This window comes from Haemorhous mexicanus, chromosome 3, assembly GCF_027477595.1.
Source record: "Haemorhous mexicanus isolate bHaeMex1 chromosome 3, bHaeMex1.pri, whole genome shotgun sequence".
NCBI lineage: Eukaryota > Metazoa > Chordata > Aves > Passeriformes > Fringillidae > Haemorhous > Haemorhous mexicanus.
In genome coordinates, this window is record NC_082343.1 from 15,254,126 (window position 1) to 15,279,145 (window position 25,020).

Genomic DNA, 25,020 nt, shown 5'->3' on the forward strand with positions numbered 1-25,020 from the left:
GCATAGTAGTCAGGTACCATGGTGATCTTAAACACTGTCACACTGCCTGCATGTACTTGTCAAATCATTTTTGTAAGGTGTTTTTTATTGCTTTGATTCCAAGGTGCTGAAAAAAGAGGCATATCTAATCCCAACTACAATGTCAATGCTATTTACCTGAGAAGAAACTAATTTTTAATGATTTGCTTAGTGCTTATCACCACCTTACTCCTTTGTAATGCTGTAGCTGCACAGGAGCAGCTTCTGACGTGGGAATCTGCCTGTGTAAAATGCTGATCACTGAAATACAAATGGAGCTCTGCTTCTGGACATGGGTTTCAAATGAACACTGGTAAGGAACTCTCTGAAGCAGAAATACAAAACAATATTCTCCTAACTTCCCTGGCCTTTAACTTGTTCAGGAAGCAATTCTTATCATTCTTGTTCTGGGCTTGAAACAGTTTTCTAAACTGTGGAAAATGCATTGCACAGACCTCAAGGCCATGGCCACATGTGGAAGAGCAGAACCAACTCAGAATTGTCTTTAGACATCCCTTGTGTCACCAGGGCTATGTAATTTCCCTTCCCTGTGATCCCAGAACATGGCAAAGCCTCCTGTGATTCCAGACCCATTGGAGTCCCAGGTAGAACAGGATCCTCCTCCTTGGGGTATGAGAGTGGTTAGTACCATGATCCAGCTGATACTGTCCTGTGAGGGTTTGTGCTGTCTCTAACCCAAGGAGGTTGCATTCCTAGTTCTTCCTAACCTGAAGCATATCTTGTTTTCAGCAATCAAAAAAGCTTTCTTTTGAGGGGCTGTGAAGTTTGAGAAAGCCAACAAATAAGTTAATGACAAACTATAAGCATGCCATAATTGTTTTTTTTTTTTCTCCTAATTCATGGCTATCATAAGGATCAAGTGGCCAGAAGCACCAGAAATTAAACTTACTGGGAAACTGGGACAGAGGCTGGAAATAAATCTTTGAGTGGGAGAGCTTTCTTCTGGGAGAACTTTTGCAAATATAAATATTGAAACACAGAAAATCTGGTTCTGCAATATCTAAATAACTTGTGCTGGTTTGACAAAGGCTAATTTTCAGCATCTGAAGTAAAAGGGGAATTCTACTGATTTTTGAAAGGGTTATTCATTATTAATCTCAGGATCTGAGATTCAAAATAGTTTATTTTTTATCTCCTACTTCAAAAAGAAGGCCACAGGCTCTTCCTGGGGCTGATCCCTGCAATACCTACCTGAGGTCAAGCTTCCTGGGCAAATCCCTGGGGTTTTGTGTTCATTCAGCTAAAGCTCTATCTCTAAGGCTGGCCTTGTTTTTTGTGAGAGTCCAGAGAGCAAGATAAGGCTGGAGGTGATGAATTACTGTTGTACTAATGGCTTGTGTTTCACTGACGATTTAGCTGAAACGGGGCAATATCACTGCCTCAAAGAGGTGTTGTTACAGCAGGAATTCTGAAAATATTGCAGGGGTTTATTTACTTCCATGAGGAATTGAATTCCAGCTTTTCTATGTGATGCTCATCTTCCGTAGTGTAGCCTCCATACACTGGGCTGCCTGTTTCCCTGCTACACAGGGGCTTGGGATGATGTCAGAAAATGTGAATTACGTGGAAAGGAGTGGTATTGCTCAGGGTTTAGCTTGTTCCCCCTCCCTCCAGCAAATGAAGGAGAGGATTTGTTTCCCAAGTTCAGTGCCAGCACATCAGTGAAATTCCTGACAGATGCTGTTCTCCTGAGACATGGCAGAACTTCATTCTTTTTCAGCTTGGCTGGACCCACAGAGTCTCCATCTGCAAGCAGGATGGTTTTCCCCCTCTGCTATGGATCCTGATGCACACCTTTGGGCTATTTCTTCAAGTTTGTTGGTAGTGGGAACAGTTCCCTGGAGTTTGTATCCAAGGGGCCAGAGGTATCTTTGGAAGAGATCTTTTCCCTAGGAGGATATAAAATTAATGTGACCTGATGGGCAGTTGGAATAAAAACAGCAAAGAAAACAAAACAACACAAAACACAAAATTCAAACGGCTTCCTTCAAGAAGTACAAGGTGACATCTGGGAAGATTTATTCCCCACCTAATTTTTGGCAATCAGAATTGCTCCTGAATGGTGTGTGTTGAGTCATGTCTCTGTAGGTTCCTTGTGTGGTCAGTGGGGGGAGAGGCTTCTCCAGGGAGTGGCTCGGGTCTGTTCACAGGGCAGATTCAGCCTGACAAAGACTGCCTTAAGCACTGCAGCTAACGGGGCTTGGGGTGAATACTCCTCTATGTGGTTTATTGCACAAATATTTGTAAAAGCCTGTTGGCTGCTCAGCCAGCACCTCCAAAAGCCACCTTCCAAGTTCAAGTGATGCAGCAAAGAGGAGTTTGTTTGTATTACCCATGCTGTCCATCCTCGGTGAACATCCTCATCATCTTTTCCTGTCCTGCCCCTTGATCCCTCCAAAACCACACACACCGATGCTTTGGGTGGCAGCCTTCTCCTGCCTCTTTTGGGAGGTCACACTATTTAATCTTTCTGTCGCCAGTGTTGAGAAGGAGTGAAGAGTAAGGGTTTGCTGTGAAAGGGATTTTTAGTGAGGTATTTGTGTCCTCTTAACTCGGTGACATTGTAACAGCTGTGCCTGTAACACTATCCTTAAGTAAAAACTGAGAGTTTGCTGATTGTTCCCCTCCAGAACTGGAGTGGTGTCCTGTTCCCTCCTGTGTCTTTTACACTTTGACTTCTCAGCTTTTAAAACAAGAAGGAAATTCAAGATGAGTGCAATTTTTGGTGAGGATTGCACCTTTATAAAAGTTGATATACAAATAATGGAAAAATACTTTTATATAGATTAAAAAAGGGGGAATTTGTTTCTCTAATGCTCTAAATGAAACAAAATCTTCATCCACCAACTGATCATCTGTTGCCCACAGAAATATTTCTGAGTGGCTCCAAGTAGTTTTCTAGACTTTCAACCAAAGATGTGAACATTTCTGCAAAAACAATTAAACCTCCTTAATTCAGCTTTCATTTCTCTTTCTTTTGCCTGAGACAGTTTTGCCTTTATTAGTCTTTAACAAATGTATTTTTATATCTTAGAAATATGGAATAATTTAATATCATTAAACAGAATAAATGGAATAAATTTAACATCATATCAATATTTTTGCAGTGAATACCCATTATAGTATAAAAGCCTTATCATAGGGTTAATAAAATTACCTAGATATTCTGTCTTTAAAAACTGTAGGAAACTGTTATGTATCCAGTTGCTGACTGTGTGGTCTTTGGAGTAGGAGGGACTGGATTTGACAGCGTGACGGTGAAGACAGCCAGAATTAAACCCAGGTTGTTTTATCTTTTCATTGGAAAATGTCAGTGTGTTCTAAAAACCAACCATTTATTCAATATTGAAGCATCACCTATAATGGCAACATGAATTCCTTTCTGTCTGAGCAGGAAGCAGCCAGCACTATCTATGGAGTATTTTCACCAGGGATAAATCCACAGGAATGCCTGCTGACCTCTGTGTCTTGAACTTCTAGCTTAACTTAGCCTGCTTTCCCTGTTTAACCTGTGCACTCCTTGAGTGAGGGAGTTTCATGCCAGGGAGCAGCCCTGCTGATACTAAGAATTCAGAAACTGCCTGAAAGAAATGTACCAGAAAATACATAGGTCAAAAAGAGGGAAATTTTAGTCAAGGTTTTATTGTTAATATTTTTAATATTCCTTTACAGGAATATTTGTTCTACTTGTAAACCAGCAAGAGTTGTGTGCCTCTGCTTCTTAGGAAATTTGTAAATATTTATTTTTGAAATTACATATCAGATAATTCATGGCTAAGGGAAAACCTCTGTATTTCATTGTGTGGCTTTCTGTGGAAGGAGCTGTCTGGCCAAATCCTGCACTGTGGCTGATACCAACTTAAAAAAACTTCCCAAATCCTCACATTTTGATGTTATCAGCTGTCTGTGTTATCATAATGTTGCATGTATTGACATGGACAAAAAAAAGAGCAGAAAACGGTGTTGAAGTGCTGAGCTGTAGCTGTTGGGTGCTGGCTGGTGAGGATGAGCAAAGTGTTTGGCTTAGGAACAGGAGAACTCACCCACAGCAGCCAGATTTTAAAGTTTTGGTTTTGTTTCTGTTCTTTTCAGCATGAGAAAAACTTTGTTTTTGTAGTGTTTCTGGAGAACAAGGTTAAATTCTTTCAGGACAAGTTCATTGTATCTGACCTGGAAAGAGAAAAAAATGTCTTTTATGCTTATCTCTCAAGTGTATTTGAAATGAAAATGAAAGAAAAACAGTAAACTATGATGGAGACAGGGCTATTTCTGGCATGATATTCTGCCTTCTGTCCCCTGTGCACAGAGTGTAATTTATCGTAGCATTTGCGCCTGCATGAGGTGAGTTCCATACCAGGCTTAAACCATTTATGAATTACCTCTGCAGAATGATGTTTTGCAGGGAGTGCAGGGAGGAGAAACCCTTGTGCCTCGTGTTGTGGCAGCTGGGGGTCAGAGGAGTCTCTCCTCATTCTAGCAGGGAAGATGTTTCCCTACACATACAGCTTCTTTCATGGTGGCTGGCTCAGTGCCTGGTGAAAGAGTAGAGGGGGAGACACACAGAGGAAGCACCACAGCATCTCCTTCATTATGAGAGTTTCAATTTAGCCCCTTCAGGCTCTTCTCCATGAAACCATGGCTAAAGCTTGGCTTGCCTTTTGCTTTATTTCTTCGTGTTCATGTGGGAAGGATCAAGTCTCCTGTTGTTTCCTGGGCACTGAATTGCAGCCCTTGTTGCAGTGCCTGGTTGTAAAGTGCCATCTGCCAAGAAAGGCATGTTTGTCTGGTGGAGTGCTGCTGGCCGAGTCCCGGCAGCAGCAGCGCTGTCTGCCCAGCTGGGCAACACTTGGATTGCCTCAGCTTTGCTGCTGGGCTGGGCTGGGATCTCATGGAGGGCATTAACTATCAAGATGCTGATGCCTGTTTACAAATGGGTCCTTGAGGAAGGTTTTGGGGCAGGGTATGTTTTCCCAGGGACGGGGCTTGTTTTCCCAGGGCGTTGTCCGCCGTCCTGTTGCACCAGAGCTCTGGCAGCTGTCGTGGTAGCCACCCACGACCCGTCCCGGTGTCAGAATGCTCTGTGGTTCCTCAGCCACGGCACATCCAGGTCACCTGGAAAGCTTTAAGGGCATTTTGTGACCTGAAGCCATGCTCAGAGCCTGAACCCAGTCAGGGCCCCAGGCACGTTTGCTGTGTTCACCGCTGAGGGTGGAAGGTTTACATCAGCTGCTGTTCAAATAAACTTCATTGGTTTGGACTTTGTTTTTTGGACAATACCATCGATTGTGAGGCAAGGCTTTTATTGGCAGTTGCATGTTTGCTTTTCCCTCATAAAGTTACTTATGCACTGGTAGTCCTTTGATTTCAGACACCAGTTTATTGGGCAGACACGTACTGCCATCTCAGGTTACCCCTGTGAGATTTCCACCACCCGTCCCTGAGCTGCTAAACTACATTTTCTAAGAGGGGATTTTAATGAATTTGTGTTTTATTCTAAATGAAAGTGCCTCTTTCTAAGAATACTGTTTGTTACTTTAGTGCTACATCTTATGAAATACAAAAATATTTAATTATTACTGTTGTCCAGGAAATCTGGAATTCATTGCATATTTAGAAAAATACTGTGATATTTCATGCTTAGTTGATGACTAAGCTTTGTGTCAGAAATAATTGGTAATTCTTCAAATAATACTTGTTCTTAGAGTTAGGTAAGAGTGGGTACTCTTTGTCCTAAAGGAGGGCGAAACTGATAGTGTTCAATATTTGTCCAGCTGTCTTCCCTTTAGTACTTAAACCATATCTAAATAATCACTTACAGTCCATTTTACATTGTTTTAATTAAAGCCATCTCTGCTTCCTCTGTAATTTCTCTTTTAAAAAACACCTATAACAAAAGTTTATGTGACATGTTTGGCATGAATAAACCATCAGGTTTTACTAACCTTTTAAACCTTTTTATTTAACTTTTAAAAACACTGGGGAGAAAAACAGATTGTTCAAGAAAGGACGGATTAAGGAAAAGTCTCATTAAGGTCATGGCCTTTTCCTACCTTCACTTTGTGTTTTTCATAGTCATCTGTTACTTAAAATATCTTCAGGTTCAGTGTTGTACTGGAGTTTATTTGGAATGCCTAATGACAAGCTTCAGAGGGAATATTTGTAATCCTGTGCCTTGGGGAGAGTGTCAGCAGCTGATAATCCAGGAGCAGGAGTTCAGGCTGAGCCTGAGGAGTTGCTGACTGTAATACATCCTGCACTTTCACCTACCTGAAGAGCTGAATAACCATATTCTGTCCTTCTTTCCCCATACTGTACAGCTGAGGCTGCTGCACTCCTCTGCACTGGAGCTCTCTCAGAAGCTTGTAGGTTTGGTAGTTCTGAGGAAAACAGAGGATAATTTTGTTTCTAATTCCTTTGACATGCAAAACGGTCAGAGGATAAGGAGGGAACGATGCCTTTTAAACTGGATCATTTGTTTTGGTCTTAAGGGCAACAAGCTATTTTTAGAGTTTTATCTGTGGTGTGAGTTAACAGAGGTGTTTTGAAGTTCAGTCCAACAGGAATAGGGATTGTTTTACCAGCAAATGTGAACAACTTTGTTTTGTAAGTTGGAATGAGTGTTTAGTTACTCTGCCCCCGTTTTTTTGTGGATCACAGTTGTGAGAAGATTCAGGACGTAGATAGTGAGTGAGACTGCTGAAACAAATGTACCCAGGGAGCAAAACTGAAAGGGCTTTGGAGATGCATTTTGCTTTTTTTCACATGGATTGCTGAAAATAATTTTGCTTTTCATGTTGCAGAATATGGATTGTTTTACATAACTTGCTGATGAGCTCATCAGTGTTCAGCAGCATAAATGAATAAACCCAACCCAGATGCAGCATCAGACTCAATTAAACCTTTCATTAGCAGATTCCATAGACCTGCATTTCCTACCTTTTTTAGGACAAACTTCTTAAGAGGTATCAATAAACAAAGTTATAAAAGGCAAATGCTGAAGCTTTCTGGTGATCCTAAGCTAATTTCGTATGTGCAGAGAGGTGAAGTCGGGTGCTGGGACAAGGAGGAGCCAGTGGGCTGCAGGCCAAGTGCTCTCCTCAGATGAAACCAGGAGATCTCTCCCTCTCCCTCTCCCTGTCCCTGTCCCTTTCCCTCTCCCTCTCCCTCTCCTCTCCCCACTTCTGAACCCATGCACAGAGATTCCCAGATGATACTTTATGGATAAGTTTACTACCAGCCTTTTGAAGGTTAGCACACTGAGTGCTGTATTGATTAAGGTGTTAAGTGCTTTGCTCTGTCCACCTTTAGCCTGTTAGATTTTCCAAGATGTGCAAGTAAAGGCCTAAGAAAAACAGGTAATTATTGCTAATTAAACCTCCACATGGGAGTAAGGCTCAGCTGGGTGAGGCACTTGGACATCAGCACAGGGCATTGCACTCACCCTTGCTCTACTGAGAATATTCAAGCCTTGAATTAATCAAGGTTGCTGGGTGTAATAGCAGAGGTTTGCAGTCTTGGTTTTGATTTGGTTCTAAATTTGGATTGTACTTTGGCCTTTGATGGACGTGGAAGGAGCTCTGATTAGAGCTCTGATTTCAAAAGCACACACTGTAGAAAACTCAAAACCAGCAGAAAAGCCTTTGTCAGGTGAGGTGCTTTCCTCATTTCTTGATGGATGCCTGGATGGATCCCTTTAAAAAGACAAAAAAATTGAAATACAGATGAAAAATTCCTTCAGACTCCAGGAATAATGTCTGGAGTTGCAGATGGGAGCCAGTCCCATTGCTTTTAGTTCTGCCTGCTGTTTCTTCTGGTCATTAATGATCAGCCCTCTCCCAGCATAGGGAGCTTCAAAGGTCTTCAAAAGACACTGGCTTTTTCCTTATTTTGGGTGGGAGGAGGGGTAGGTAGGACTGCTTGCTGCCAGGACTTCAGTTTCTAAGGTGGCAAATCTCAAATGTAGGGGTTTTTTTCTGTGAATTTGAGGATCTGAAAGATTCCTTGGTCATAATCTTGAGTCTTTCACATTCTCTCACCTTCCTCAGAATTTTAGGATACAAAGGCTATCTTGCAGCTCTGAAAATTCATTCAACCTTGAGTTTGGCTGTGAGCTGCCTGCTTGTATTGATCTCTTGCTCACCAATGACTTGAAAACAAGTCCATTTACTTAAAAACAAGTCCAGTTGCTGTCATCTGGCAGAGGAAATTGATTTGTGTGGGAGGCAATTGATTTGTGAGCTTCTTCCCTGCTTTTTTAAAATCCTTTTTTTATTTCAGAGGAAAACAGTCTAGATTTTTGCTTACTGTTATTAATGGAAGGTAAATACATCTAGAATTCATGTAAAGCTCACTTTGAAGGATAAAAAGCAAGTGTCACATGAGCATTTATGCAAACATTAAAGATCACCAATATATACATTCATAGGTAGCATCATCTCATCTCAAACCATTTCAGGGTCTTTTTTCTTTCAAGAAGGAACTATAATGATATTTTTGGAAACTGGATTATAGACTAGACACATTGAGCAAGATAAAATCCATATACAACCTGGTTCTCTGTAAAGCTTATGCAACAGGTTTGCAGCCTTACACAAAATGTTCCCATGCTGAATGTGATACAGCTTTGTATAACAGGAGTCTTATGTCATCTCTGCAATTTTTAAAGCAGAACTGGGTAATCCATGAACAGAACAGAAAGGGCATTAGAGCCTAAATGGGAGGCTAATGACTACTGATGGATTACTGAATGTCAGGTTTTGAAGCTCTCAGCGTGGTGGCTTGCCCTGTGAACTGGAGTCTCTTTCAAATAACCAGCCCAGCTCAGGCATTAAAGGAAAAAAGCTTTGCAAGAACTTCCTTGCTGCAGTGGGTTTCACATTATTGAATTGGGCATGGTTGCTTTCTTGTGCAGACCACTCAGATACTGCAGGACATAAAATTCTGGTAATAAACACAGTCCTTGATTAGATATTTAAAATACATGGTTGTCTTACTGTTCTCCTCATACAAGTGGGGTGCTTTGTACATCCTTCCTGACTGTGCTTTTCCTAAGCACTTCAGGAACATGACAGTGTAATTGGAACAACTTGTTGGGTTAAAGAAGAGGAAACTTCCAAGAAGCAGGTGAGAAGGATCTTGAGCAGAGTAATTCATTGCCATGGCTCTCCTCATGCAGTCAGAAGTGGCAGCTTTCTGGTGGCCCTTTCTCAGGAAGGGGAATCCAGAAGGAGCCCTCTGCTCCCCAGCCAGACATGGTATTTTATCACAGGAAGCCAAACTCCTGAAAGGTCTGATTGTGTTTCAGGCTTTTCCTGATAGTAAGCCTTCAAAATCATGCTAAGGTATTGAAGCATATTTTTGAGACAGATTTTGTTTAAAGGCTGCTTCAGATTTTACTTTCCCATCCTAAGTTGTGTTGTCCTTCCCAGGAAGTGTCAGAGTGCTCAGTTACATGCCTTGTCATATTTGATTGTTTGCTAAAAGGAAAGAGAAGAAAATATGTGCTAGTTTTGATTTCTTCAGCCAGAAGCCTTTGGTGTGTGTTGGGTAATTATGTCTGTTGAAAAGGTTGTGAAGGGGTTTCTTCTCCCTCAGCAAAAAACATTTCTGTCTTCACTTTGAAGAGTGCTGGCCTGTTGTGTCACCTATGAAAGCATTTGTACTGATGGCAAGCTGCCTTCTCCCCAAAGTGAAACTGTACCTCCTTCCTTTACTGTGAGCTGCTACACTTGGTACCTCCAAGGATGGACCATTCGTCCATTCTTCAATTTTACACCATATGTTTCCCCAGCAACCCTTTTCCTGCTATTGTTTTCTTTTTGCTGCATCTGTTCCTCTTTCCCCCTTCATGCAAAAGCACATTAATCATTAACATTTGTACCTGTGGCTGAAAAATGGCCTTTTCAAAGCTGCCTTTAGCTGAGCTGTAAATATTGAGCAGCACATCCCCTGGTACCTGTGGTACACCACTTGTGAAATACTGCTGCTATTAAGTGGGCTGGGTTTGCATTGAGGGGGTAGTAGTGTGTTGCTGCATGCTTTGGGATGCTCAACCCATGGATAACAGGCCCAAGAAATGAACAGCAGAATTAGGGAAGGGGCGGGGTGGGGGGGGGGGGGGGGGCATGACTCAAAATTAGTGTAGCACATGCTGGTATTAAGCCCCCTTCTATTTAATACAGCCTTGGGACAGTGTCTATAGCATGGGATCATCTTTTTGGAGTTGTGAAACGTGAAATATTTTGCTGTAAGTGCTGGACACTTCGGCTGTGTCACACACTGGTGGCTTTAAAGCAAAAATTTTGGTTTGTGGCTTTGGGGGTTTGTTTGGGGTTTTGTTAAGGGAGAAAAACAACCCAACAATTCTGGTTTCCCCTTCATAGCTGAAAACTAAGAGGGCAGTGATTAGAGCTTTTACCTAAGACAAAAAATTAGGAAAGCTGCTTTTCTGGCCATTTTATCTCATAGCAATAAATCTCATTGAGCTGAGTGCATCTGCCCATATGGGTGTGGCTATTCTGAGACTAAAGAACTTTACACAGTGCTACTGGTGCTTCAGACCTAGGTGCCAGGCTCTTTTTGCTCCTGCAGTAGTTATGTTCTGGTGGGTGAATCTGTAGACATCAAATAAAACATCAAATGCCAGCCCCTCATTATTGTTAGATAAATGGGTGTTAGCTGGAGGAAAGTATGATGATTCATTTTTTAATGAAAAGAAAATGTCTTCAAATGTTCTGTTTCTGATCATACAGTCTCTATTCAATGTGTCGTCTTTTGAAAGTCTAATTCTAACCACTGTGGGTTTTGTTATTTCAACTTATTTCCAGCATGAGTATCCTTCCCGGGCTATTATTTTTATATGCTTAAGACTCTTGTTTAAAAATAAAAAGTAGGTTGCTTGGAGTTTAATGCATCCAGGTCAGTAAATAAGAATAGTTTTTGAGCATTTCTATCTCTCCATCCTCCCCATCCACAGCTCCTGAAAGGGATCTCTTATTTTTATTGTCCTTTACAGATGAGCTTATCTCAAGTTATTATACCCATTTTAAAGGGGTGAGGGGATGGTCCAGACAGCTGTTACATCTTCATTTTCCTGTTGAATGTTCCTGAATGATCCAAAGAACAGCACCCAGTTCCTGGAAGCTCTAGAGCTTCGTTTTTCATTTTGACTGATTGTTTTCTGGAAATAATGAGCAGCAGTGACTTCACAAATCACGGTCTCCTGGCACCCAGATCATTAATGACTCACTGTATCTTTAGTAGCAGTTAAAAATATGCTTTTCCACACTTTGAACAAGTCCTGGTAGTTTTGCTCACAAAGGAAGTGTAATGTGTGGTGGGAGTGAGTGGAGATGTATTTCCTTATCATTTTCTATTCATGACCATTTTGAGGCACAGAATCCAAGGCAACCAAAAACTAGCAAGAAAAAAGGGATTGCATTAGAGGTCTGGTCCAGATGAAAAATATTGTCTGGAGTGGGTTTTTTTTACATGGCCAGTGACCTTCTTGCCTCCTTCTTAATTCCTCTGCAGAGATGCAGTGCAAGGACCACTTCATGTTTTTAAAGCTCATCTGCAGTGGGAGCGCTAAAATTAGTCCCCTGTTCTGGAAGACTTTGGCTTTCTTGGAGATTTTGTGATGGAAATTTCATTAGATGCATTCTTGAAGAGCAGTGCTGGGGGACAGTGGAGGGAGGGGAGTGCATTATCCTCCTGGGATAACCTCTGGGTGAGGTTCCAGCGAGGGAAATCCCTCATGACTCCTCTCAGGTGGTTCACAGGCAGTTCCATTCTCATCCCTACTTGGTTTTCCATGTGAGGGCAAGTGGTGTAGGGCCCCTCACTGTCTGAACTGCAGGTGCATCCCTGAAGTTGCTGCTGGGGATCGACCCCTGACTCTTTCCAGCCCGAGGTCTGTGACTGCACGCCGCTTGGATCAGCTCTTGGGAAGATTGTGTGATAAGAAAAACACAGTGCGGTTAAGAAACAGAAATCCAAATCTGATGTTGTCTGTCCCTATTTTATTGTTTCAAATTCAGCCTGAAAATTTTAATAATCCCTTTTCAGTAGCACAGGATTCCGAGAGTGGATTCAGTGTTCCTTCTGGAAAGCACCTCTGGGATGTTTTTCAGCCAGGGTGTGTTGTTCTGGTTTTATAGCACACACAAAATGTATTAGATTTCTTTTTTGACTGCCTGGCTTTCTTCAAAAGTATAGTGGAAGTTACTGGTTTGAAAGTTCTTATTTTTTTGTTGCTTTTTAGGTGCAGGGGATGCTCGTGGTGCCTCCCCTGCTCTGCTGTCACACAACCACAAAAATCCCAAACCACAACCAAACACTGCCACTGCATTGGTTTGAAATGAGCAGCTGAGGTCTGTAATGTCAATTTAAGGTATTTCATCAGCATTTAATTACAGTCCTTTGTTAAGTGGCTGCATACGGAAGTAGCACAAACCCATAAAATGGTAATGCTGAGTTCTCTTCAAGAATTTGTTTATTGGGGATCCAATCAAAGGAGGTCAGAAATGCCAAATTCTCTCCCTGATTATTTCAGGAGCACCATAATACCAATACCTTTTTCATAACTCAGGCTGATATTTTAGAAATGTCTTTACATTTCTACAGCTTGTTTCCAGAAATGTTAATTGGGCTTCTGGGATGAAAGGCCATTCCAAATGTAAAGCTGCTTCCCAGAACTCTTTATCTCAGGATAATCTTTTTCTCCGAGGAAATTAAGGCACATTTTATAATATCCACTATATTACCAAGCCTACAGCAGAGCAGAGTGAATGCAGGGAACCCAGCATGCCACCTTTTTTCCTTGAACCTTATAGCTGTTTATCAAACTTTTTTTTCAATTTCTGAGCAGGTTTGGCCCTTCTGAAAATGAAACTCCACTTCTGGCTTTGCCTCAGGCATGGAGCAGGCAGGTCCCGAGGGTGCTGTGCCTGCACAGCGTCCTGGGCTCTGCTCTCCCTGCAGATGCCTTGGCAGGCTCTGGGAATTTAATCCCAACAGTTCTGTGGTGGATACAGGCAACAGTTTACATGACCTGAACCCAGCTTTGCTAATTAATGTGTGATTTTTTTTAAAAAAGACTCCAAAGGGAGATGAAATGATGCTTTTGCAGAAGCAGTCATTTGGGTTTTGTAAACCCCACTGAGCTCTGTGTGTGTTGTAAAGGCTTGAGAAGGAAGGGAAAAGCAGGGGTGCAAGGGTTGGCTGGTCAGTGAAAATCCCTGTTAGGCGTTCAGCAGGGGGTCAGATCAAAGCAAGCTTAAAGAATGGGAGGAAATAAACCTGAGAATTGAATTATTTATTGCTGCTGCAAAATATGTGCTAACACCTGTCTCCTAACCTTAAAGAAAAATGTAATAGGCATGGAAAGATGTAACAGGCATTAGCAGGGTTAGGAGAGACATGAAAATCCTGCAGGCAGGCAGGAAAGGCAGACAGACATTCCCTGTTCTCACTGTCATTTTTGCCTTTATATGCAGACCCCTTTTTTCCTACTAGCCCTCAAAATAATCCAAATCTTTCCATACAGTTTCCACTACCTCCCAGCCCTTTCACAGGTAAGGGCTTAGCTTCCCAGGAGGCAGGGGGTTTGAAAAGCAAGATATTTAAACCAAAACCAGGTATTTTTATCACAATGCTGCACAGTTGTCCTGGCTTTGTTAGCACTTTTTGGTCAAGAGGGTAGCAGGAAGAGCAGCCATTGGTACAAACCCCTAGGCTTGGCAGGATTAAAAATCCTGTGCAGTGTTTTGATGCTTGAAAAGAGAAGCACATGGATTTTAGAGACACAGGTCCACTCACAAATTTTACTATGGTTCCACTTCAGGACAGCCATCCAAAACTAGGCAACAGCATCTGGCATTGCACATCATCCTGCCCTTCCCTGCTTCTTTAGGAGAGGTGCCTCTCAGTTGTGTGATGCTGTTCTCCATCTCATCTCCCTGCCTGAAATCACAGCAGCATTCTGTTTTCTTTTATCTGAGAGCTGCTACGTGACTTCTTCTCCCACTCAAGAGCTGCAGAGAGAAGGGGGGTGGTGCTGAAGACAGGAGTAGTGTCCTTGTGTCCTTGTGGCCAGGCCAGCATGAGGCCCACAAGGCAAAGTCCTTGGTGCTTAGGTTGGTCTCCCGGAAGGAAATCTTTAGACTGATCCCAGGAACGGGGAGGAGGTGAAATACATTCTATTTCTCACAGTCCCACTGCAAGAGCAGTGACCTTACATCTGCCAAGGGGAGCCAGTCACAAATGGGACATTTTCCTGATGCAGGAGAAGCAGGCTGTGGCACTGCAGATTTACCATGAGGAGACACGTACCCACTCTGCTGGAGGCTGGTGTCCAAACTCTGGGTGCAGGCCCAAAAAGACAGGTGGAGAATAAAGAAATACACAGAGAATAAAACTGCTGTTCTGGAGAATAAAAAAACAAGGAGACTTCTCTGCTTCAAAGGCACAGAAAGCTAAATGAGCCATTCACATCATCTCCATTTTCCTCAGGAGAAGTGGTTAAGGTCTTTTATTGCCTTCTTCTCCCCTTGTTCACGATGAGAAAAAGAAAGAGACAACTAATTAAAAATCTGATGTGCAAGAGCTGAAGCCTTTCTTTGCAGAGGTATCTTTGATTCTCATGTGTTTATTTTCCTATTCAGTTTTCATATGCTGAGTGGATTGCTTATTAATTGTTAAATGACTGCTGTGCGACTCAGTTATGGAAATGATTTCTACCTCAGTACCACTTGCCCTTGAATTGAGAATGGGAGGTCAACCAAAATGAGATAACTTCTCTTCAAACCTTTCATCTTTCTGGAAAAAAATATGGTTCAAATATGATGCCTGTCAAGAGGACTATGAATTTCCAACCTTAAAACAATCCTTGTGGCCAAGCTGGTTTGGGGATCATATTGAGAATTGGTGTCCTGACCTGTCCTGATGAGACCTTTAAAGAGATTAATCCAGGTGTGACGTTGAGTGTAGTGCAGAGCTGGTATTCTATTGCCCACATTCATTTCTAGAAAGAATTGTGAAATCACAGATTGAATAAAACAAAGTTGTAATTTTAACTGAGGCAAGGAGAGCTGTGTGGGCAGAGCAGGCAGTCCCTTGGCTGCAGTGAGATTCTGCTCAGGCAGAAATGTCCTCCCACGCCTGTCCCTTCAGGGTTGCACCTCCAGCTTCAGCTTTCACTGTGAGCCTTTGCTTTTCACCTTACACAAGAAAAGAGGCTGAAAAAAAGAAAAAGGAGTTATGTATTATGCAGCAAATAATACCAAGGACATGTTCTGTGGTTAAAAAAAAAAAAAAAAGAAGGCAAAGAAAAATGCAAATCTGGAGCTTTTCCTATATTTTAAGAAGAGAACAGTATTCCTCTGGTGTCTCCCTGCTGGCACATAATGCTGATATTTCTGTGCATTTGATCTGAAGGTCACTGAGGTCAGTGCAGAGATTCTCAGTATTTTCAGTGGCCTTTGCACCACACTGAGCAGGAGCTGCTGTTGTGCTGATAAATCTGGGTGTGATGCCTGTTCCTGGGCTGTGGAACAGCAAGAGCAGCAGTGCTGGAGGGGCTGTAAACCAGGCTGGACTCTGAACACGTGGCTGCCCCCTTTGCTGTGGGAGGTTTCTCATGGTGAATTGAAAGGCAGCAGTTTGCATTCTAAAAGTAATGAGGAAAAAAAATCCTAAAATTATTTAGACTGGTTTTTTTTTTATTTGGCTTTTTTGTCTCCTTGTAAGTTCACACACTCAAACTGCAGAAAATAAACAAATATAGTTATTTTGGTCCCACTGAGGAGACATGTTTGCAGTGGCCACATAACTCTGAGATTCTTTTGTCCTGATAAATTCTATTTTCAGATCATCAGAAAGGTTATGGATAAATGCCATAAAAGCAGCAAAAATAAAAAGCCTGTTTGGTCTGACTGCTTTGTCTTGTTAAATATTTTAAGAAGGAAAGCCCAGCTGAATGCATGCTGGACTGCAGGCATATTTGCAAGCCTTTGGTACCCTGTTTATGTTTAGATGAGCAGTTCTGCCCAAATGCCAGTGACTTTTCATCATCCATTTCAAGGTGTATTTGCTTGTAATTCCAGATGTGTGGGATCAGTGTGCCAGGGACAGAGGGTTAATGTTTCTGGGAGGAGGTGGGGATGCTGCTGGTGGTGTGTGTGCCTGTCTGTTGTGCCAGCCTTGTCTCTCCCTTCTCTGGTGGTAAAATGCCCTGGAGCAAACAGATGCTTGGCATTGCTGCTTGCTGTGAGCAGGGCCGGGAGAGAAGGGCTCAAACAGCTGCCTTTCAAAAATAATTTCTGAAAAATGCCATTTTGTGGGCACAAACCATATTTGCTGTAGCTGGGTCATGCTGATACCAGAGCTTAGGTGAAGAACATAGGGACTTTTTGAAATGGGGCTTTTTGAGAGCATTACCTGTTGCCATTAAGACACATAAATCAGAGGAGGGTTTGCATGGCCTTGACTCACTACTTGCAAAACCAAAATAAACACCTTTGTACTTTTAGTTCAGCTCTGGGTGTAGAAGCATTTCAGCAACAGGAGCCACCTACCCCTCATGTGCTCTTGTTTCAGGCAATCCAGGTGCCTTTCAGGCCACAGGGCAAATGTGCAGGGTTCAGAAAGGAGCAGAAAGGAGGGCTTTAAACATATCTTACTTCAAAATGCTGTTTCAGAGTATTTCTAATCTTTGGTTTCTTCTCTGAGAAAGCCAGTTATGGCCTTGACTGAAGACTGATTGGAGAGGAAAAGCCAAGATCCTCTGGCCTTTGCCATCAGCAGGAGCCAGCATTGTCTGCTCTCACGGAAAAGAAATTGTTTTAAGGTTACAGTATTGGTGATGAAGAGAGAGACAGGGACTCGGTGTGATGGTCAGAGAATCTGAATTTATTGTGAAGTACAAATGCTTATATAGTATTTTAGGAAGGCTAGTAATGTTTTACTGCAATGATTGGGTTAATCATCACATAAACAAATTTATCCATTTTAAACATCTCTTGCTTTCAGAAGTCTTGATGTCATTTTCTTTTTCTGGTAAATCAGTCTGATTGAATCTTCCTGCAATCTTGATTTAATCCTCAAAGTTCTGTTTGCTATTGCCAAGGCATCCTGTTACCAAATCCATTGTGCTAACTAGGTCCAAAGTCCATCATCTGTCTTGTGTCCTAATATCCCAATATTACAGAACCATAGAATGATTTGGCTTGGAAGAGGATATTCATTTCTACTCAGCTTTTGTATTTGAGCAGGACATTAATGGATTCCTGAGTCATTTATGTAACACATAAACATGAAAGAGCTGTGGAGGAGCAAGAGTGATCTCTTTTGGGGCTGCTAACCAAATTATTCACCCTGCAAGCCAGCAGTACTCTCAGCCAAAATATGCCAGAATCCCAATTCACACAGCCTCCTAAAGGTCAGGAATTCTCTGCTCAGGTTTTTAGTGCATTCTTTAACTGAGGGATTATTTCTAAATGCAGGTTATTTTAACTGTGTTGATTGGTTTGGTATAAAAGTAATTCTTACCCACTGAGTTCATTCCTGTTTTCCTGGTATTGTTCATTGCAGTAACAGAGAGGAATGTGGTTGACACTGATTTGATTGAATAAAAAGTTACATTAAAAGCACAGAAATTTCCTTGTGTCCTTAGGAGTTAACCAAGTTCCTGGTCTTGGGGATACCCTGTTACAAAAACATGCCCCAGTGGCAGGGAGGGTTTGATGCTGTGATAGGGTACTTCCTGAAACATTTAAAAAATGCTAAATAATAACATAAAGTAGTTGAAACTTTACTCTGAGAAAGTGTGTGTGGGGAGGTATGGTAATGAGTGATGTTTGATTTTAATTTTTTTGCCATGCTGAATGATTCCCATATTACATAATAGGTAGATGGATGTAAATTTAATGAAAATTAATTCCAGATCTAAAGAATGTTCTCACTAGAAAAGCTGGGTTTCGTGTAAAAGCAGAAGATGCATCAGTAAGGACTCTTGTTCTTAGACTAATTTCACAGTGCAATTAATTGCTACAAGACTAAAAAAACAAAGGCTAGCCTGGTTATTGGGACATAAAACATATCTAGGGAAAGCTGTAGACTGATATTTCAGCTCCATGAGCAGCCTTAAAACACCAAGCAAACAAAATACGGTGCAAGAAAACAAGGACAGCTGTCAAACAAGGTAGAAAAATGTAGATCATAAGAGAGGAAGGGCATTTACCCTTTAAGGTCCCCTGCAGAGGACTCTGAAAGGAGAGCACCTCACCTTGCAGTGGTTCCACTGAGAGACTCTGTTAGTGGAGAGCTGACACAGCAGGCAGGGCTTGAATAAGTGATGATGGAGCTTTCTCATCACTGATACCTTTGTGAGAGAGCCTGATGCCCTGCCAGAAATGGAGGGTTTAAATAGTTTTTATATAGTTTTCCATGTAATATATATAACTGTATAAACTACATATGTATATATTCTTTGTAGTTATATAAAGTTTTTATTTTAAATTTAGTTTTTTAATACGTGTTTTGTTTCAAATCTCACAGTGATACAAAGGTAATTTAATTTTTTTTAATGCTGGCTTTATGTACTTCGGTGCACAGTTTGATGAAGCTTGCAGATATCACTGGTTTTGTTTTGGTTTTTTTCCTTTTAAAACCTCTTCATGCATTTCTTAGTTAATGATTTTAGTTCTGCTTACACCTTTGTTGAAATAGCAGCTGGCTCAAGACCCAGCCAGGGTTGCATACCGGGTCTCCCAGGCAGTGTCATTAGCCTAAGCAGGTTAATTGATTTATTTGGTATGCCATCACACCTATTTACCTCAAGCCAGTCAAGCAGCAGAGTAAAAAACGCTCCTGTTAAAGATTAAACATTCCACAAGCACTGTTTTAGGGTTTGAAAGAGCTGGAGCTCAGCTGTGCTTTCAAAGATGCTGGAATTCAAATGGAAACATTTGGTGTGCTTTCTTTGACTTTCTTTTGACAGTGTCTGGAGGGGCAGAGAGGAGTCAGAGGAGTGTGTGCTTTTGCATTATTTTTTAGAAACTGTTCAGATACAGAGAGGTTTCACTTTTCATTCCTGCATCAGGAGTTAGATCACAACACTTTCTGTTCCCTTGTCTCAATTCCATTCCTATCTCAGAAGGAAGAAGTTCTGGCAGTGTCTTTTCCTGGGATTACCCAGCTCTGTGTTTAGTGGCCTGCACTGCAGCTATGACCTGCCTACATGGTCAGTATTTCCCATGCCAGGCTGGATCCTTCCCCAAACTGCTTTGCACATATCCAAGATCAAGACTATGAGGGGAAAAAAATACTTTGGAGGTTTCTTCTTAAATACCTTTTTCTTTTTCTTTTTTTTTTTTTTTAATAGGAAGTGCTGCAATGATGTGGGTGGGGGGTGGTTTTGAGGTAAAAAACCAAACCTTGGAAATAGTAAGCTCAAGGTCAGGAAGGTGCCTCTTGATGCCCTCATGAAAAAGAATTGCCTTAAAAATGTAAGATACTCTGAACCCCTCAAGGTAGAGTTTTTGTCCAACAGCTCAATTCCAAGAGGATTTAGCCTAAGCTGAGCTTGTTCCAGAGTGCAGATGCAGCATTATACAGAGTCAAACATCCACCACTCTTCAGTGAGGGAGAGCCATAAAGGGTTTTCTGTTCTCTGAAGCTCCTGTGACTGCAGCAGATTTTGTGGGGTAGCCTGATCCTCAGGTAGCTGAAGGTGTTGTGAAAGGGTGTTGGAGGAACCAGGTGAGCAGGCTTAGCAAACAGCAATCGATCAGGTGAGGCCACACAAAAAGTCACAGGCATGACCTTGCAAAGAGCCATCCATCAATGAGAATGAAATCTGCATTTTGTCAGCATAAACAGGTCCTTTTTTCTGCATTGTGTTGGTTCCAGCAGAACTGTGGCTTTTACAGCCTTTGCTTTCTGACCACAGCAAGCTGCCCTCAGCACTGGAATGTTTGCCTCCCCTGATCAGCCAAGGGGCTGAGGGACATCCACAGTGGAGGAGCAGTGTCCTCCTGACACCTGGGAGCTGTGGTGAGCACTGAGTGAACAGAAATCAGGGATCACTAATCCCAAACCTGGGCTGGGCATCCAGCACTTGTTCATTGCCTGCATTTGCACACTGTGATGGAAGGTTTTGGGGGGAAACAGTGGATAAGAAACCCCTGGAGTGATGAGTCTGTGCAAGGGCAGCACACAGGGCAGGGCACTTGGGCTGGGATGTGGGGAATGCATAAGCTCAGAAATCAGGAACAGTGTGATTTTTTTAAAAAGTCAAAAAGAGATAAATTGGACTGTTTACAGAAACCAGTGAAAGTTAGTATCACCAGAGCCATATAAGAAGAGGCTTTCATAAAAGTATTGTCCTTTTTTCTTGTTAATTAGTAAGAATCATGTTATTCTTGTTAGCACTTTAATATGAAATGTATAAAAGCTACAGAGTATGCTATCTTCTAATTAGTTATAACACTTAAATTATGGTTTGGCTTTGTTTTTCTTCAACACTTGCTGAAAAGAAAGCTGCACCTCCAAAAGGCACACAGAGCAGCAGGTTAAAGCTGCATCCATAAATGTTCATTTTTCATGTGGGATATAAAATATGAGGTAGAATATTTTCAGGAGGCTGATAATGTAAAACGAATGCCATTACATTTGCTATGCAGTATCAGGGGTCTACTTTTATCCTTTGGAATTGTTCCATTTTCTGCAATCCTTAATCTGCTTAATCTGTGATATTACAGGCTTGATGTTACATTAAAAGTATTAAAAATCTGCAATCGAGTTAACTTTTTTTTACGGGGATGTAATAATAATTTGCTTAAGAAGTTCCTGGTTCATGTAATACCAAAATAATGGAGAATTAAAAGGCTCTCGCAGTTACAAGTATTTGTGCTTTATTTTATACAGTATTAGGGAAATGCATTGCACTTTACGTTAGAGTTTTTGAAGGGCATGATTGTAGATATCTAGCAAAAACAGCTCTAAATTGAATTTAAAATAATGAACTTAGTATTGTCAGAAATGTGGGAGTGTGAAATCAATGGATTGCAATCCATTGGATTTTTTGTGGAATTATCTAGATTTTGCTGTCATTGTCATATGCCCCAGTATATCCTGCAGAATACTAATGAATATAAAAATAACTCCAGAAGTTTGCAGTGGGATCACGATTGATGCAATGTGATAGAAGAATCAATGCAGCATCTCACACTTTCATCATTCTGCATTGGTTTGAGGCAACTTTTTGTGGTTTTATTTTCTTTTTACCACTTATCAGATGTTTCTAAGATGATGAGACTCTAAATGGCAAAAAGAAATTGCTCTCATAAACTTCTGACATTAAATATTCACCCAGTTGAACTACCCAGTTTAATGTCCTATTACTCTGATTTTTGAAGAAGGAAATACAAGCTAAAATCCAAGGTTTTTCTTCTTTTTGGACCATTCATGCAAGGTGGATGTTGTGTATTGTGACATTCCTGCAGCAGATGTTTGTGTGGAAGAGGGGATGGGAGAGAGCTGTGCACATGTGATAGGACAGGTCCTTCTGACCCAGGCAGCCCTGGGGAGTCACCTGGGAATGGTGAGCACCAGGTGTCAGGGAGAGACCACCCAGAGAAAGGTTTGGAAGCAAGTTTATAGTGCAGGGGTGAATTTATCAGGGTTTATTTTCTGCAGGGCAGCACAGTACTGAATTCCCCCAGTAATGAGTAAGGATAGTCTGCAGTGAAGGAAGGCTTCTGTGATAGAGCTTGGCAGCATCATTGCAAAAATGACTTCTGGTTGTGCCTTTTCCAAGGAGAATGTGTTCTTGCACTGTTAAAAAGTGTCTAATTTCCATTTTGAATTTCTGGTTATGTTGAGATTTTGGGGGGCAGGGGGTGTGGAGTTTAATTTCTTTTCTCTTACTTTTTTTGGTATTGGGGAGGGCATTTGGATTTTTTTTTTCCTATCCCCTCCCCCCCCCCCCCAATTTTTTTTTTTTTCTTTTTCTTTTTTTGAATTAAGATTTGCATTTGTGCACCATGCAAGCCTGTGAGCAGGCACTGGCTCAGGCAAAACCTGCTCTGATGCAGAGCCATGAGGATGGAGGCTCACAGCTGACCATTACTGACCAGTGAACCTCATGGACCTGCTGGGATGAGTCCAAAGGAGAGTGATGAAGATGTTGCCAGGGCTGGAGCACCTCAGCCAGGCTGAGACAGTTTGGGTTGTTCAGCATGGAGAAGACTCTGGAGAGACCTTAGAGCCCCTTCCTGTATCTAAAGGGGGCTCCAAGAGAGCTGGAGAAGGACTTTGGACACAGTTATGGAGTAACAGGACAAGAGGAATGGTTTTAAACTAAAAGAGAGTTGGTTTCAAGTAAATGTTGGGAAGAAGTTCTTGACTGAGGGTGGTGAGGCAGTTTCCCCAGAGAAGTTGTGGATGCCCCATCCCTGGAAGTGTTCAAAGCCGGGTTGGATGGGGCTTGAAGCAACCTGATCTAGTGGAAGGTGTCCCTGCCCAGGGATGAGCTTTAAGGTCCCTTCCAACCCAAGCCATCCTGTGATTCTGTGATTGATTTTCCTGCTGAAATATAATTACACTTATGACTTGGGATAATATTTACAGTATAGTCCCTACAGGTGTTTTATTGGAATTGTACTTACATGGAATTAGCAAATTTGGAGGAAGTGGGAGAGTTGACATTACCAGATGAACCAGACTTTTTGGCAACAGCAGGTTATACCTAAGCCCCTGCAGGTGTTTTCTTTTACTCCAGAGAAGCAATCTCTTAGCACTTATTTGCAAAATTGGACAAAAAGATATCAGCAGTATATTTATTCTGAAACGAGTATTTTGTCTTTTGTGATTAATTGATGCCTTGGAACAAAATGACATTTGTTTGTGCCCGTGGGTGTTGCTGGGGGAGCTGATGCGCTGTGAATTCCCCGGCACGTTCGCTGTGTGCTGGCTCCGAGTCCCGGCTCGGTGATGTCTTGGGGACCAGCTCCTCGTTTTATTTATCCCCCACCGCCTTTGGTGTTTCAGCCTAATTTGCTGGTAATGGGAACGGTCAGATATTCATCTGTGCTAACCCATCTCTGGTTTAACCGGAGCGCTGCGCTGGGGTACGAGCCAAGCCCAAAATGTCCTAAAAGGCAGCACTTCTGAACTCTCCTACTTTTTGATTGGAATTCTGACTCTTTTTTTTTTTGGCTCTGTTCATCAAAAAAAAAAAAAAAAAAAAAAAAGGGGGGAGGCTGAAAATGAATGTAGGTTCTTAATTACAATGAAAGGTACCAGGCTGTTTTGAAGACAAGTTTGGTGGCATTACAGATTGGGTTTTTACATATACAAGGGGAAGCTCAATCTTTAAAACATTCTACTCTAAGGCAAAACCTAAATAATATAAGAGAATAAGATCTCTTCCGGAGCAGTGCGATTGCATTGACTGGCAGGCTCTTCAGAGCACATGGCTGCGCTGCCTGCCCCTAAAGGATCGGACCCAAACCCCTCCAATCCTCCCACTGCTCCGGGAAGCAGCTGCGTGAGTGCCCAAGTCCAGGAGCACTCGGCTGGCTGGCTGTGTTTGCACACAGGCACCCGAAGCTGATGCTTTCGCGCTGTCTGAAGAGCTTTCCTGGTAATTCAAGCTGGGATAATTCCTTTACAAAGACCCGCTAATGATCTTACAAGCACCGTGTCGAGTTGAGACAGCTTCTAAGAGTGGGTCTGGCGCCTTGGCTGGTGGCTTTGAAATGCTGAATGTTGTTGTAGGATCCTCCAAATCAAGAGGAAATGAATATGAATGCGATGATATGCGAGTTCTGAGGGCTTCCTTTCTGTTGTTCCAATGTAGTGGCTAAAACTTAAAAATATAACATGTATCAAAGTTGCTAGAAAGCATTTTAAGTAGCCGGCCAAACTGATATAATAGAGAACAAGCGTAACTTTTTTAAGTTCTCAATTTGGGGGTGTTGGTTTTCTAAAAATACATGGGGTTTTTAAGTATAGTTACTGAGACAGAAAAAGTTGTGCTTCTTTTAGTCTCTCATATAAATATTTTTGCAGCACTCTGTTGTTGCAGCTCCTAGAAAACTCGATTCAAGTGCTGTGGGGAGTTTGTGTTTCTTGGATGTTTTGTTTTGCAGCTCCTTTTTATAGCCCGGGCTCGAGAATGAAAGGGGAGGAGGGGTGGGAAAGTGTGGAGGGACAAAACCAAGGCGGCTGCAGGAAATGGGGGCCCTTTCCCACACCTTCCTCTGGGCATCGAGCTCGGCCTCCCATCCTGAAGCTGAAGCCCAGGTTCCAGCCCGGGCAGCAGTGCTGGGCTTCAGGACTTCGAGCCCGTGACTGGCTTTGGTTTTGCTTAACTCCAAGGGGGCTGAATTATTTTTTAGCTGTAGGAAGGATCAGAGTAGGAAGGATCAGAAGAGATGCCTTGTTTCCTGCTGAGGATGAGCAGGGATACCATTTGTCCTGCTTCTGGAGGATGCCTTAGGGAAGGAATAAGGATTTCTGTATTTCACAGCTCCATCTTATTTTTTGTTCCATTTTTCATGGGGGAGATAAACTAACAAAGCATTAAATAATACTGAAGCTCAGTTCTGAGCAGCCTGATTTACAGCCCTCTTGGGTCAGGTTTTAGGTTGGTGCACATGAGAGTGGATAACCAGACACTGTCCAGCCCACATGGGAGAGTTTTAGCTGCTTTATAGCTAAAAGAATGTTTAATGAGTGCACTTATGCTTGTACCAAGTGGCAGTGTCTTTGTGTAATCAGAGTTCTGTGTAATCAAAGTGTTTTGTTTTGATCAACTTACATTCCTTTTGACTGACAAAACCTGAAGAGGGGAACAAAAAAAAAGTCCTCCTTATATCTTAGGCTCAGGCAAAAACATCTCCAGAAGTAGGCGCTTCCATCTCCTCCTGTCCACTCACATTCCTCTGTGATTAAGCCATGAAATCAGCTTTAGCAGAT

The 25,020-nt window shown here is 42.0% G+C and overlaps 1 protein-coding gene across 1 annotated transcript in view; it reads left to right on the forward strand.

Moving 5' to 3' along the window:
• COMMD1 (copper metabolism domain containing 1) overlaps positions 1-25,020 on the forward strand; it is a 61,011-nt gene that overhangs the window by 34,992 nt on the left and 999 nt on the right. The window lies entirely within an intron of this gene.